General features: G+C 36.1%; 1 long non-coding RNA gene and 1 other non-coding gene across 3 annotated transcripts in view; both read right to left on the minus strand.

The window, feature by feature from the left end:
• LOC147838945 (uncharacterized) overlaps nt 1-17,084 on the minus strand; it is a 1,276,407-nt gene that overhangs the window by 58,263 nt on the left and 1,201,060 nt on the right. The gene's annotated exons all lie outside the window — the stretch shown is intronic.
• LOC147832012 (uncharacterized) overlaps nt 1-17,084 on the minus strand; it is a 133,450-nt gene that overhangs the window by 14,094 nt on the left and 102,272 nt on the right. For both annotated transcript variants that reach the window (XR_015520631.1, XR_015520630.1), the window contains exon 2: nt 10,918-10,954. This is a non-coding gene — a transcript (uncharacterized LOC147832012). The remainder of the gene's footprint in view (nt 1-10,917; nt 10,955-17,084) is intronic.

Here is a 17,084-nt window from a genome sequence, read left to right on the forward strand (position 1 = left end):
CACACATAATTGTAACTGGAATGACGTAAACTCCTTTTCTCCTTGTTACTGTGTATATGACCACACAGCAACCTTTTCTTTTTAGCTTAGTCCCTTTATTAATTTGCGGTCGCCACAGCGGAATGTGGGGGAAACCAGAGCACCCAGAGGAAACCCACACAAACACGGGAAGACAATGCAAACTTCACACAGAAATGCCAACTGACCCAGCAGAGGCTCGAACCAGCGACCTTCTTGCTATGAGGTGACACAGTACCCACTGCGCCACCACATCGCAAGCCATATATGTTCTAAAACAATTACTAAATTCACATTTAAAAAAAATTATGCACTTAAAACTTGCCAATACAACTTAGGGATTTGATTTATATCAGATATTTTGGCGATAGATGATTCAGACGGTGTAAACACACATACACTTCTTTCCATTAGAGTTTGGTTTTGCGCTAGTGTCATATGAACCAACAGAGAACATATGCGCATAGCATCCTCACTTTCTCAAAATTTTAATCTTTTCTGCATTTTGAAAACTGTTTGCATCTTCAGGCACCAAAACATTTTTGTGTAAATGAATGACCAAAACACATTAAAAAAAAACAGTCAACATAGGCTTATTCTGAAAACATAGCCCTTTCTGAAGATCGTGAAATTATGTACAGTAGCTAGAAATACATATGGCTGCATTTCGTCTTTAAAATGAAAGCTACAGGGCAGTAAGACACCATTCCTTTTCCTGCTTACAAGCTGGCCACTTACTTCCACATAGATGGCTTTTCTGCTGTTACCAGTTTGTCCAGTAGCTCGACATGTACCTTGGCGGACTTGGGGTTCAACCTGTCAACTTTTACCCAGGATCCCGTATTTTACAGCTCTTTCCCGCTATCATCCTGTAAAGGTATTTTTTCCACATTTCAGTCTTTCTCTGAAGGGTGTCAAATAAACAATAAAGAGCTGAGCCTCCCTATACACAAATCATACCGCCGAACCACCAGGGGCCGCTCCTTGCTCTTAAATGTGAGTCTGTTCTGTCCTTTCGCTTTATTTAGGCATGAAATCACTTTGAAATATTTATAAAAACGGGAAGATTCTCTTTCATTTTCATTACAGGTGCTGTCGCCCCTCCTGTGCAATCCTCAAAACTGACATATAGCGGTGCGTGACTGTCAGCTGACGTGCTCCATAGTGATAAATAGACGCTGTTATTTAAACAGATTTTGTACCTACAAATTGAAGCAGTGTGAAAGTCTGGGTTTTGGGTGCATGTTTGAACAGACATATACACATAATTAATAATAATAACATCTAAAGACGTCGATCTTGGTGTTTTTTTTTTTCAAACACATCAATTTTTGCCCTAAATGAGCATAAAAAGTTTTGTAAGCAATCAAATGCTTTCATTATAACGTTAAATGTGTGGATTTTTACAGTGACACCTCAGTTATTTAATATAACCAAAGGAAAAATCCAGGGGGCAGGGGTCCACTTATTATGGTGGGCATATCCCTTATTTTCACATGCCAATGTTGACAGGTAAGACAAAAACAGAAGCTAAAAAATAAAATAAACAAGTAAATAATGGTGAAAATGTGGTAAAATCTGAAAACATGATTAAATTAGGGGGGTTTACTTTTCTAGGTTACCAACACTGTGGTTGGGGTTTGGAAAGCGAGTGGGTGGGTCAGTCGGTGCTTTTAAAAACACTATAGGTTGGGTTTAGGGAAGGCAGTGGGTGGGGGAAATCAGTTGGTTGGTCAATCAGTAAATCAGTCAGTCGACTGCGGCCTCAAGAACAGCAGTCACAAATGCACTCGCGAAAGAAGTTTGAGATCTTAAAAGGTGTACACAGCAGACTCTGATGGATTCGCAAAAACAAAAACTGCAAAAAAGTAGCTCCTGGGACATATTTTGCTTACTCCAGATATGTATAAAGGGCTACGTAATCAAAAAGAGCCTGGGTTGAAAACAGTCTATGCAGTCTATGAAAGTAATGATTGGCTAATTGTTTTAGATCAGGTATAGTTTCAACATGGGTCAATTGTAACACTTTCAGTCTCTCCAATCAGGAACCATCAGGTGCCTCACCAGCAATTTTAGGCCCTAGCACAAATATTTGAAAAGGGCCCTCTGAAAGAATAAGTGGAGTGATGCAACCCGTCGCCGGGCCCCTAAATTGCTAGGGCCCTATGCACTCTGTCATCCTTTCCCCCCACTTTTGACGCCCTGCTAGTTGTCACCTGATCACCTTTACACATTACCAGACTAGTCCTCATTCTACATGCAGAGATGGCAGAAGCACACACATCCGTTCCTTAAATACATACAATAATCTTCAAAACGAATAGAAAAGTTGTTCAAAATAGGCAAAAGACTTTAACCCTAAACATTTAAAGGCCTGACTTGTATAGGAATGTGTCTTTCTTGGTACTTGTGATCTGATTAGCCAAAACGCATCTTGTTACCCGATGTAAAACAGTCCATCAGTCATCATTGCATCGCTGGCTCCATCTGTCTCCTCCATGTTAGCCATCGTTCCAACATAGGCTCATTTTGAAAATGTAGCCTGTATATACGTTTCTGAAGATCCCAAATTATGTAGCCAGAAGTACGTATGGCTGCATTTCGTCTTTAAAACGAATGCTATGACACCGTTTCTAATCTCGCTTACCAGCTGACCGCATACCTCTGTATAGACGGCTGTCTCGCTGTTACCAGTTTGTCTACTAGCTAGTGGAGTTGACCACAATGATGGGGTTCGAGGCCAGCAAAGAACGGTTCCAGAAAGCGGGTAAGAAAAACAGAAGCCAAAAAATCAAGTCAAGGGCTTTTCTTATTCTGGATTGCTTTTTTAAACTGTCTGTTGAGTTTAGGGAAGAGGGTTGGCGGGTCAATCAGTGCTTTTAAAAAAAGTATCGGTTGGTTTTAGGGAAGGAGAAGAGAGGGTCAGTCGATCAGTCAGTCAGTCAGTCAGTCAACAGCAGCCTCTGGTGGATATATGTGAGACTAGCAAGAATGAATGGCATTCACAAGAGAAATTTAAGTTCTAAAAAAGACACACCGGCCTCTGGTGGAATTGCAAAACAAAAACTGCAGAAAAAACGTTCCTCCTGGGACGTATCTGGCACTCTCCAGAAATGTATATAGGGGTATGTTTTTAGAATGAGCCTGGGTTGCATCTTTTCCTTTCTCATTGTAAGCTTCATAAACTAGACTAGAGTACAGTGTTAGTCAGGTTAAAAAACAAGTGGACAGACACGACAAAAATGTTTGATAGAATGAAAAAGATGTTCAAATTGCACAGAGACAAGAAATTGTAGCACTAAACAAGTTTAAACTAAAGTAACAAGCCTGGTTTGTAAAAAATAAAAACTGCAAGGAGTAGAAAGTACAGATATTATAGTGAAAAAATGTCATGAGTAAAAAGAAAACAGTGAACACATTCCTGTGGCAGATACAGCCTGTGTTAGATGGGAAACACTAAATTTGAAGTAAAAAAATTGGTAACAGTTTAGTTTAAGCTACTGGCTTAATGAACTATAATTAGTGGCCTATTAATAGTTAGTGAGGTAAAAGTTGGGTTTAGGTTTTGGGTAGGATTAGGGGTGTAAAATAAATCATACTTTATAACTACTAATAAATAGTTACTATCTTAATAATAGGCAGATAGTAAACCAGTAGTTAATAGCAGGAATAGTGACCTAAACTAAAGTGTTACCAAAAAAGTAAAATGTTTTACTGAGTCATTTTGTCATAATAACACCCTGCATTTAAAGTCTCTCATTAAAATTTGATTATTTTAATTGTTTGTCAGCGTAGATATTTTTAAGGTAATTGGTTAGTGCTAATGTTTTTAGCGGTTAGCTTTAACGTGAGCAAATACACACAAGACTTCAGGCTAGTTGTAACAACATGACTCTGGGTTAGCTGTAAGATCAATGAAACATGTTACTATCAATCTAAAACACTTGTATTTATATGTTTTAATTTCAGTATGCCTAAGCAAGAAAGAACTAAAAACTTAAAGTAGTTTGTGTTCAGTGTGTGACCTGTGCTCTGTGGTCCCAAGAAATGTTTTGAATAATTTGTTGAAGCTGATACACATTTGCTCATTTGATTCAGTTGTGTAACACACATGCACATTTCGAAAAGTTGACAGTGTTACAAGCTTTATTCAGACTTAAAAAAGAATTTTACATCTGAGTTTGGATGAAATGTTAATGTCACATCTGACGGTTAATGTTACAACTAACCCAGACTATAGTGTAATTGTAACATGTTACGCCTTTCTTAAAGTAAACCATGCATTTTTCTGTTTGTTCTGCAAATATAACATCTCTGTAACTTAATTGCAGGCACTTGAACTAAATAACATTTTAAACTTAATCAAAACTTATATCAAATATATAGACAGAAATGTAAAAGAATGTTACAACTATGGTCTCCCCTACTGCTAACTTTGCTACCTAAATGTATATTGTAGTTTTACTCTGGTAACACAGGATTAACCAGACTTAATTAACAGTGATAAATGCTAGCAATCAATGAAAACATTAAACTGTCACATAGCAAGATTGCAGCAACATTTTCCACAAACAGGCCAGACCTGTTACAACTGTGTTATAAGGCAAGATATGATTGGTAACCATTTACAATAGTTTCATTTGGTAACATAAACTAGAGTAACAATGAACAATTAATAATTCCACAGCATTTTTTTAGTTAATGCTAATCTCGGCATTTGCTTTTTAAGATCCAATGTTTATGCAATGTGAACTAACTGAACTTAAAGAGATAGTTTACCTTCGAAAAAAGAGAACATTTACTCACAATTACTTAACCTCATGAGGCTCAAACCTCAACTCAAAGAGTTTTTTCCTCTCTTTTGAATAAAAAAAGGATATTTTGAAGAATGTTAGAAACCGGTAGCCACTGATTTCCACAGAAGGAAGAAAAATACTCAGAAAGTCAGTGCATACCGATTCCTATGATTCTTGTACTCAACAAATAGAACTTAAACAATTAACAAAATGTAAATAAATGATGACACATTTTTGATTTCTGCGTAAACTGTCCCTTTTTGCATTAACTATGTTCGTTTTTATATTATAGCTAATGTTAACACACTGTAAAAAGCAATAAGTTGACTTAAAACACACTTTTAACACAATTTCATCTGTATTTTATTTATTTATTTTATTCCTGTTTATGTAAAGCACTTTAAATTACTACTGTGTATGAAAAGTGCTATATAAATAAACTTGCCTTGCCTTGCCTAAAAAAGAGAGTGAACTTATTGCCCTATAATTATTAAATTAACAAAATATGTGCAGAATTTAAAAGTTATGTCAGTGGGTTTACTGACTTTTAAAAAAAATTAAATCAGCTTTTTGCCTTTAACGATGGGTTTCTTTACTTTTTTAAAAGTAAAGTAACTAATCGCTTTTTGCAGTGCAAATGAGACCTTATCTAAAAGTGTTATCACAAAGAATATTTAAATCTGTTTACCTAACAAACTGTAAAAAAGTGTATTTTCTAAAATGTTATAAATTTGTAATTTATTTGTAGTTTTGCAATAAACAGTGACTCACACTTATTGAAGGACCTTAATGTCAATCAAGTTTTTCTTCTAGCAGTTTCTCAGAGCTGCAGGAATGATGATCCGCCTACCGCTGTTCTGCTTCAGATCAGACTTACGTCAGGAAACTCATTCAGGCCTATTAGCAGTGGGCGGCAGCAGTCATACATTCTTGCGGTTTTAGTTTTGCGTGTGATTTAAATATTAGGATGTCCTTTTTCTATGGTTTCCCCGGCAATGTGAGTAACACAAGTTTAATGACAGTGTCAACAGACAACATGCTGAGCAAATGGAAAAAATACTGACATGAGTGGGAAAAGCCTTTGGCATTTTTTTTTCTTGGACAATTTGATATGTATAAATAAAAAACATACAAATAAAAATTAAACATACAATTAATTTTTATATTAAGTCTTAACTAATACTTACACTGCACTTTTTTTTTTACAATGTACCTAATGTGTAAACAATGTGTTTGACATTGTACTTACTGTATGATTTTTAAAATAAATGCAAGTAACTACATCTGTAATAATTTCTGTAAGTACATTTCTAATTACACTGTTGACAATGACTATGACCAGAAAATCAGAAGTGTTTGCAATACAATATGAACACAATAAGTAAATAGTATTTTATTTATTTATTTTTTTTGATGAAAGTACATAGTAGCTAAGATAACTTAATATAAAGATTGTGATAGCAAACAATCATTATAGGAACAAAAAATACACTGATCTTATTTCTGGATTTATTTCAATATTTAAATAAAATGTAAATTTTTAAGCTTGAGTAAAACACTCTCATTTCTACTGAAGTCATTTCTAGACACTTATGTAATTATATTAATTATATTTTTATATAATATAATTATCTAATTAAAATATATTGATTGGGTTATCACCTCAAAGCAAGTTATCACCTCACAGCAAGAAGGTTGCTGGTTCGAACCACTGCATGTCTGTGCGGAGTCTGCATGTTCTCCCCGTGTTCACGTTGGTTTCCTCCTTGTGCTCCGGTTTCCCCCACAGTCCAAAGACATGCGCTATAGGTGAATTGGGTAAGTTAAATTCTCTGTAGTGTATGTGTGTGAATGAGAGTGTATGGGTGTTTCCCAGTGATGGGTTGCAGCTGGATTGACCATTTATTCAGCTGTGGCGACTGCTCATTATTAAAGGGACTAAGAAAATGAATGAATTAATCAATGAAATATATTGATCAGTATAGTCTGGCAGTGTTTCTCAACCACATTCCTGGAGGACCACCAGGGGCCTCATGTATCAACGCTGCGTACGCACAAAAACTTTGCGTACGCCAGGTTTCACGCTCAGAATCGCTCACGTTTGGATTTACTAACAATGAACTGAACGTGGGAATGTGCGCAGCTTCACGGCAGGTTTCTGGCAGGCGTACGCACATTTTTTGTGCGTGTCTGTTTTATTTCCATTGGCGACTCCTAGAGGCAGTTGCGTTAAATTCCTCTCCACAAAGTGTCTGAGCCTTGCAATGGCAGCTGTATGAGACGGGTTCATCTAGCAGGTATTTAAGGTTTCCATACCATACAGTTGACCAGCTAAACATTAAAGCACAATTTGCAGCGGTCGCCTGTTTTCCCAATGTAATCTGAGCTATCTACTGCACACACATTGCTGTAAAGACACTATCTGAAGATGAATTTGCATGCGTGAATCAGAAACATTTCCATTCAATAAATGTGCAAATAAAATATGATGCACAAACTTATCGATGATTCCTACTTGTCTTTCTCGTGATAAATAGTAGGCAAAATCTGATATGTAGCGGGGAAAAAAAGAAAAAAGAGTTCATTAGACGCTGGATTCGAGCCGACATTGTGCTCGAACATGTCAATACATGATCACATGCGTCTTACAAGGTGCGCCACTGAGACTGTTAAGGTAACTGCAACATTTTACAGATATAAACCACACTATTTCTATATTTAATGCACTCAGTGCGATGTTCAGACCCAACTGTGTTGACCGCATCAGCTAAACTCTCCCACTCTATTTTTTTCTTTTGTTGTTAATTCCGGAGAACAAACTTGCAAATAACACCGCTTTTCTCCGGTCTACCTCCGAAAGCAGCACCTCCAATTCACATTCTGTTTAAAGTTTCTCTTTTTGCTTGATTTTGCCGTTGCTTTTTTGTTGGGTTTTCCCATTAGCATAGTCATTTGCATATTCATACGGGGGAGGAGGCAGGGAGGGGTTTTGTGCTCGTGCATGTTGCGCTCAGTTTCACGTTCATTCGGATGTACAAAAGAATATGCGTGAGATTCGGCGTACGCAGTGTTTCATACATCTGAATTTTTTTCTGCGTACGCACATTTACAGCTTTGTGCGTACGCAATGTTTTAGTAAGATTTCCACGCAAGTCTTCGTACATGAGGCCCCTGCTCTGCACATAATCCATGGCTGTTTCTCAATTCCAGGAAACACAGAGAACAGACTTGAGTTCTTGTGAAGACTGGTCTTGCCAGGTCACCTCGTCTACCAGGTGTAGACGATCGTTATGTGGTTCACGGTCGTGAACTGAAAAGCACAGGTGGGGGGAAGGGCATGTGCACTGCACAGGTTGAGCTCTATCTGTGCACGTGCCTGTTGGTAGGCCTCCTGGAACATGGTTGAGGAACAGTGGTCTAGGGCCATTAGTTCGTCTTGGAAATGACAGATGTCTGTCCTGTACAGTGGCAAGAAGGATTTTGAGTAAATATTGGTCCTACAGTGAATGCCATGATATTGCAGCCATGGGCGTGGTAGTGGGGGGAAAAGTGGACCTGACTACCCAGGGCCCCGTCTAGGGCGAGGGCCCTTTGAAATCCCACCAATTTTTTATTATTATTTTTTTTTTGTAGCCTACTTCGAATTAATTGGCCCCTCCAATTGATGTCGATGTCATTATTTATTTCAAAATATATTGATAACACCCCAAAATGTCAGTACACAAACCCGATGTAGCCTACGGTTTAAAGGTATTTGAGCACAAGTAGGCCAAATGCATCAATTTGGTGGTGAATGAAAAAACCAGTCATTATTATAATCTGATTTGATTATAGATTAAAACACTATTTGTGCATGTTTATATTATAATAATAAAAAAAAAGTGTAGGGGGCCCACTGACATTGAGAGGGTACAGGGCCCAGAATTTGGTGCTACGCCTCTGATTGCAGCCCAAACCATTTCTGATCCAATCTGGGCATACAACAGTCTGGGTGGTAGGCTTCTTTGAGGCTTCTCTACAGCATAGCTCTCCCAGATGTGGAAAAGACAGTATAGGTTGACTCATCAAAGAAGTGACCAAAGATTTTTGTAGTGATAATTGGATTTATCAAATAATAAAATCAGTATTTTGGTATTGATATTACATCAAACTTTAACTACATTTTGCTATGGCAGCCAATTCAGCCATGAAACCTCCAACGCTCACAAACTTGGCCAATGTTTCAGTTTCATTGTCCAACCCCTATAGTCACCCTATTAGTCATCATCTTCTCCACTCAAACATGGTAACGTCATCTGTTATCTACCCAGAACAGTCAAATTAACATGACAGGCACAAAGCGTGAGGTAAACTGAGGCGACAGGCGACGTGTGACAGCCAAACAGCATTTACTTAAGCGCAGGACCTCTGGGATCTGCATGCGTGGTATCGTAGTCAGCTAAGCGTTAACTAGTGTGTAATTTCACCTGTGTTTTTGTCTCACAGCACAAGTGTCGAGATGCTGTTTCCTCACTCGGAGCCTCAGGTCATTGTGGAGTTGCTGCGAGGTGCCAGAAGTGATAAATTATTTGGGATCCTGCATCTGGGGTCAGCTTTCCAATGGTGCCGCACAAAACAAGATAAAACAAAAGCTCTAACGGACGGCAAGCTGAAAACAAGAAGGGCTCTGAATTAGCTTCTGATTTGTGTCCGAGGTGTCGATTTTCTCCTTTGGGATTTGGTGGGATTTAAGGGTGAATGGATCATGGTGAACCGGTATACCCGTTAATCCTGTCACTTCTCAGCTGTAATTAATACTCATGTATACAAAATGTAGATAGCTGATTATTTGATTATAAACTGCCAGTCGGGAGTACTAAAGTTTTCGAGTGGAATCATCTTCAAACACTTCCAGAGGTAATTAAAAACACATTCAAATAGTTTTTATGGTGTAATCTCCCATGTGGTTTAATGCATTTAAACTAATGAGTTTTCTCAAGGTGGAATATTGCATGGATTATATAATCTATGAATAAATAATTAGGTTTCTAGGACAGATAAAAAAAAAAATTTAACTTGAAAACCTAAACAAAACACACAAAACCCAAACAAAACACATCTCATTCTAAAGTATAACGAATAAGATGAAATAAAAAATGTGCTGAAGCACTGAATAAAATTTTGGTGGCACAGTTATAGACACTTGTCAATAAGTGTTGTGTGTTTTTCTTTTTTTATTTGCATTTTTTTTTGTACATTTATTTATTCCTCATTCATTTTCCTTCAGCTTTGACTCTTATCCATTAGGGATCACCACATTGGAATGCACTGCAAACTATTCTGGCATATATATTTTTTTGCAGCGGATGCCCTTCCTGCTGCAACCCAATACTGGGAAACACCCAAATTCTCTCACATTCACACACACTCATACATATGGCCAATTTAGTTCATCCAATTCACCTACTGCATGTCTTGGAACTTTGGATCACCTGGAGGAAACCAATGCCAACATGGTGAGAACATACTAACTCGGAACACAGAAATGCAAACTGGCCCAGCAAGATTCGAAGCAGTGACATTGTCGCCATGAGGCATCAATGCTAACCGCTTTGCTACTTTGCCGCCCCAACATTTATTTATTTCTCTCAATATTAATATGGTCATTACATCAATATTTGTATTGTTATTACATTCATTATTATTAATTTCACTGTTGCCGTCACAAAATATTACTTCCATCATCACAAACATTATTATTATTATTATTATTATTATTATTATTATTATTATTATTATTATTATTATTATATGACTTATTATATTATATGCTAAATACTGTTTAAATATTCCGATTGTCATTGCTGTTTATTCACATTCATGTTATTTCCGTTTTTGTTCCATTGCTGTTTATGTGTTCTGCGTTTACTGTATTTTCTAGGTTTTGCACACTTAATAATAAAAAATGTAGCAATGTCTTAAAAAAACGACAGACAACGCACTGAAAGACAAGACTTCTTTTTTATGATCTTTAAAGTGGCATGACGAATGCTGACGAAGCATATAGTTCAAGCAAAGTGGGAACACACATAAACCAATGTACTATGATAAAGGAGAAACTTACTGAAATGAATCATGTTTGTTTGCTTAATCAGCGTTTTCTGTGAAAAGATGTCAAGAAAAAAAAAAAGAAGCTTGTAAACAATATGCCACATTATTTATTCTCACATCAAGATGAACTCAAATTATGCAAACTCTCTTTGAAGTTGGTTTCTGCTTTACCGTGAACATTTTTTACTATAGGTTAATATGAATAATTTTGTGTAATGTGAAAGTAGTGCTACAGTGTAAATACTTTGCAATCTTTTAATCCATAAACAAGTAACTGCAGTCTGATTTGAGTGTTTAAAAACTAATTACAAGTACAACAGTCAATTTAGGGATTCTGATTATAGACCATTTTAATGCGCTGATGTCATTGATCTTGACAACATGAACTTCCTGCTTGTCTTCAAACTGTTTCATAACTGTAAAAAAGATGATTCAATCATAATGTAAGGTGAAAATAGCTGTCATAACATTATTTATCAATATGTGGACCTTTTGTGATTTTCGGAATCTATGGAAATGAAAAATGCAAAACAGGAAATACATTAGGACCATTATTGTTTACATCCCTCAAAATGATCTATACAATCTATATTACATGTAGCTATATATAACCTACAACTCAACAATGAAAAACACAATGTGAAATAATACAAGCTTATTTTAGTCAGACTAAATAAGCCAGTAAAAGGGATAGTTCAGCCAAAAAGTATAATTATGTCATCATTTAATCACCCTTCACTTGTTTTGAAACTGTTGGAGCTTTTTTCAAGATAAATTGAACATTTTTAGAAAGCAGTAAGCATTGACTTCCACATTATTTATTTATTTTTTTACTTTTGTCAATGTTATCAGTATCCACCATTCTTCAAAATTTCTTCTTTTGTGTTTAACATAAAAATAGGTTTGAAACCACTTCAGGCTGAGTAAATGGTGAGTAGATGTTAATGTTTGGGTGAACTATCCTATAATATATACTACAAAAACATCTAGTCATGATAACCAGTACTGAAAGAGTGGTTACAGTTGAATTATTAGCCCCCTTTTGATTTTCATTTCTTTTTTAAATATTTCCCAAATTATGTTTAACTGAGCAAAGAAATTTTCACAGTATTTCTGATATTATTTTTTCTTCAGGAAAAAGTCTCATTTGTTTTATTGTGGCTAGACTAAAAGCAGATTTTATTTTTTTTAAAGCCATTTTAAGGTCAAAATTATTATCAATTATTAATTATTAATTATTAAGCTATATACTTTTTAAATAGTTTACAGAACAAACCATTATTATAGAATAACTTGCCTATTACTCTAGATAACCTAATTAACCTAGTTAGCTTTAAATGTCACTTTAAGCTGTATAGAAGTGTCTTAAAAAATATCTAGTAAAATATTATTTACTGTCATCATGGCAAAGATAAAATAAATCAGTTATTAGAAATGAGTTATTAAAACTAATATGTTTAAAAATGTGTTGGAAAAATGTCTTCTCCCCGTTAAACAGAAATTAAGGAAAAAATAAACAGGGGTGCTAAAAATTCAGGGGGGCTAATAATTCTGACTTTAACTGTATGCCTTTTTTTCCAAGACCCAAAAGTGCTGTCAGATTTACCATTGTTCTGCGAATATTACATGGGTGAAATTCATTAATTTCAATGTGAAACATGCAACATAATTAGGGATTTTTCTCAAACAGATTGCAGAATGAATTCTGACCAGCAAAAAGCCCTTGCTTTGAGCTTGTTGAGTTGTGCCTTATTCGTTTCGATTGACAACAGACAATGGATTATTTACCATAAAAAGGTTCTATAAATTTAGCGACTGTCTTTTTTTAATGCAAAATTTGCCAACTGCAAGCCCTCAAAAAATAGAAATGCCAGTGTGTAGCATGTTTTACATTTATATTCATTTTTTTTATATAGACTATAAAAAGTATTTCTTATCAGACTTCTTCAAACTCACTGATTATACAGTTTACAGGAAGAGTTTGATTTTGAAACTTTTCTATCTGGACATGCGTCTTTTACCCTAGAAAAACTTTTATCAATGACTGTTTTACATGAATCATCATGTGTTGAGAGATCCTGGAGGAAGAGATAAAGGCATGGTTCTGCCGAAAACATTTCCTCAACATTTACACACACTTCACTTGAGTTTTTGTGTTTTTTTGTGTAGCACAAACTATTTGTTAAAAACTTTTGATTGAAATTGATTGTTCCCATTGATTTCAATGGTAAAGGGACAGATACTAAGTCAAAGGCACCTATCAAAGGTTTGATTATCTATGCTATTTGAAATATATTATTTTGTGTTCAACTGAAGAAAGAAACCCAGACAGGGTTGGATGGTCTGTAAATGATGACTGATTATTAATTTTTGGGTGAATGTCACTTTAAGCAAAATTATGGGCTGCTGTATAAATATGCATATATGCAAACTATATATATATATATATATATATATATATATATATATATATATATATATATATATATATATATATATATATATATATATATATATATATATATATATATATATATATATATATATATATATATATATATATATATATATATACATATATATATATATATATATATTCTACAATGGGTTGTCATGCAACCCTAGTCAAAACACTTAGATTTAAAACTTATATTTTCTTATAATATACATTTAAAATCCCCTAAGAGTCTCACACTATTTGCTTGATTCATTTATAGAATCATTCTTTCATAAGCCCTCCTCCTTTCCAAGTGACACCTCTGCTTTGATTAGTCTGATCATGGCACTGACTGTTGTGATACCCATAACCATATCTGATTCGTGAATTCCTTCCCTTAGCACTTGTAAACATTGTACACAAATAAAGAATGCATTGATTTTACTTTATCAAATCATGTCTGAATCTGATTATGAAATACTGGAAGAACAAGTTGAACAGCCCATACCTCCATCAAACATCACACCATGAGCATAGCATTTCCATTTTTACTTATTTCAAGAGTTCACACTTAGCTGATGATTTATAAAAGCTTGTTTGGCATGCTGTCCCGGGAGAGAGCCCCGAGCTCAAGGGCTCCTCGAGCCCGGGGCTTCCTCCCGTTGGCAGAGCGAGAGGGGAGCCTGAGCTCGGTGGATCTCAGAACTCCCCTGCTGCGGTAGCTAAGGGAACACAAGGGGTTAGACAAAAGCTTGATTGTTATGTATGTTGAATGTCTTTGGATGGTGGGAGGAAACCGGAGAACCCGGGGAAAACCCACGCGGACACGGGGAGAACATACAAACTCCTCACAGAAACACCCACCGGTCCTGTGGAACCAGGGCTGGCAGTGTTCTTGCTGTGGGGCTCACAGTGCTAACCACTGGGCCGCCGTGCCGCCCAATCAGAGGTAAAGGAGGAGAATAGGGGAGGAAGGGGGTTTCTTCCAAACGAGGATAAAGTGAACTGAAAACTGTGGCTATTTATAGTAGCTCAGGGCTCATATGATTGGAAGATAGTGATAAGCAAATGAGAGACCGGCCGTGATAAATCATAAGCACGTGATCCTCTCGAAATTTGTTTATTAATAAACTTCACTTTGTGGTTCATTATGAGACCTTATGGATATGCAAATGCTGCATATATGCACATGTTTCATGGATGCCAGCAAAAAGTTGGAGAGGGGTCTGGCTGCAGACCAATAGACACTTTTCCCATGACGTCATGCATTGTCCAGTTTCACTCCATGCAGTACATCGTTACTTCTGCTTACACAGAACTCCCCATAGAGAACTCAACTAGACAGCTGTATATTATAAAATGTATATTATAATAAATGATTAAACTAATTGCATTTATTGATGTTCACAGACTTACATAACATGTAGTGTAAATTTATATTCACAGTAGCATCATTCATTCATTTTCTATTCGGCTTAGTCCCTTTATTAATCTGGGGTCGCTACAGCGGAATGAACCACCAACTTATCCAGCATATGTTTTACGCAGCGGATGCCCTTCCAGCTGCAACCCATCACCGGGAAACCCATACACACTCATTCACACACTATGGACAATTTAGCCTACCTAATTCCCACGCAAACGCAGGGATAACATACAAACTCCACACAGAAACGCCAACGGACCCAGCCAAGGCTCGAACCAGTGACTTTCTTGCTGTGAGGCAACAGAACTACCTACTGTGCCACTGCGTCGCACAGTAGCATCAACATAAAAATAAATCCATTATTGAGGAAAAAAACTTATAAGTGAAAATGTTGCAAACATATACTTTACTTGTTAAACAATAACTTATTCCTATTCCTATTAACAATTTTCAAACTCAGAAAGCAGTTCAGCATTGAAAGAGAAACATTTGGATACGTCTAATACTTTTATTTGTATATTTTAGTTAAAATTAAAGCCTCTTATTCATTTTAGGAAAAACGGGACTAAATACATACTACGTTGTCGATAGGGGGAAGTGATGTGACATCCTTGTGAAAAGGCTCTATTGCACATGCAAGACAAGGCTGCATGCGATGCTTTAACCCCACCGCTAACCCTAACAGTGAAATCACTAGCTCTGCTGAGTGCAAGTGTTTGAGACTGCATGTCTGAGAATGAATGTGCAAGTTTGAAGCCAGACACTATTGAAAAAGTTTGTATACACAAGCAAACATTTCTATAGTGATTTCTAAAGTCATGACATTGCTATAGTGCTTTATATGATAAAAAATAAACATGTGATAATCTAGGTATGAAGTTTCCTTGGTGTGAAACATGTTCAGGACTTTTCACTTCCACAGAATGCTGGTTTTGGTCAATGATGCTTTAGTTCAGTTCAATACAAATGCCCTTGTTGAAGGATGTAACTTACAGTTGCAAGAATTTGCTTGTATGCATGGTCATAAAGTCTAAAGCGCATGGCGCAAAAGCATTAAAGGTGTGTGCGAATCCACTTTTGATATTTTAAGAACAGAAAAAGTGTTTTTTCTCTTAATGAGTTATGAGTTAGGTTTGTTTTGAGCATAATGTGCATTAAACCAATCAGAGTTTCATCTCCCATTCCCTTTAGTAGTCAGTTGCATCACGCCATGGCACATTTGTTTTTTACTTGGCAGACTTTGTAAGTGGAAAAATGTAATGCTTTATTAGCAAGAAAACAGTTTAACACACTATCTTTTTATAGCAATGCGAGGATAAAGAACGAGCCTCCTTCATTCGGCCTCTTTACTTTCTCTTTACTTTACTTTTACTCTTTAATTTACCCCTTTACTTTCGTGGATAAGGAAACGGTGGAAGCTCACTCTTTTTTTTTAAGCACAGAGATTTGTTTCAAAACTATTTATAAATTCAGTTCTAATTTCCAGCAAATGAAGAAATGAGCAATAATAATGAAGAATGGTCAAAAAAGTTATATCCAAACACACATCCAATTCTTATTCATCACCCATGGTGATGCATACGTCTCCAAAACCCAACAGATGGACAAATCTAAACTTGTTTTTAATGAAATGCATATGATAAATAATACTACTAATAATAACATTATAATAAAAATGCAAATTGTCATGAATACACCGAAAAAAGCCCCCTGACATGAAGAAGGCATCGAGGTTGTATTTTTTATATCTACAGTATGTAATAAATAATTATTTTTGTAACTTTTTAATCCTTTATTTTTTCATATATAAAGATATTTGCGTAGCCTATTGCAGTACATCCTGTGTGTATTAAGCAATTGAACTTGCACAGGCATGTATAACTACGTGCTCTGTGCTGGACTTTTACTTCAATGGCGTGGTCTATTTCATAATATGTGTTGGTCTGTAATTAGCAAATAACGCAAAACACGTCTTGCACCTTGTTGCGCTGGGTGTATGATCGGGCCCTCTACCTTACATCAGCCACTCATGTGGACTACATGTACCACAATGTTTTGCACCTCACACCTGATTCACATGAACTTGACTATGATCACACTCTGTGTATGATCACAGCTGATGCCAAACTGGTCACTGATACACACACAGCTGCAGATCATTGACACTTATTACATACAAACTATATAAACGCCACACGCACACACCTTCATTTTTGGGTATTGTACTGAGTCGTGAATGTTTCTTGCATTTGTTTTCTTACTTGTTTTGATTCTTGGACTGCTTCTTGTTTTATCACTGTTTGCCACCTTCTACAGT

The sequence above is a fragment of the Danio rerio genome, chromosome 21 (genome assembly GCF_052040795.2).
Source record: "Danio rerio strain M-AB ecotype USA chromosome 21, GRCz13ab, whole genome shotgun sequence".
Taxonomy (NCBI): Eukaryota; Metazoa; Chordata; class Actinopteri; order Cypriniformes; family Danionidae; genus Danio; species Danio rerio.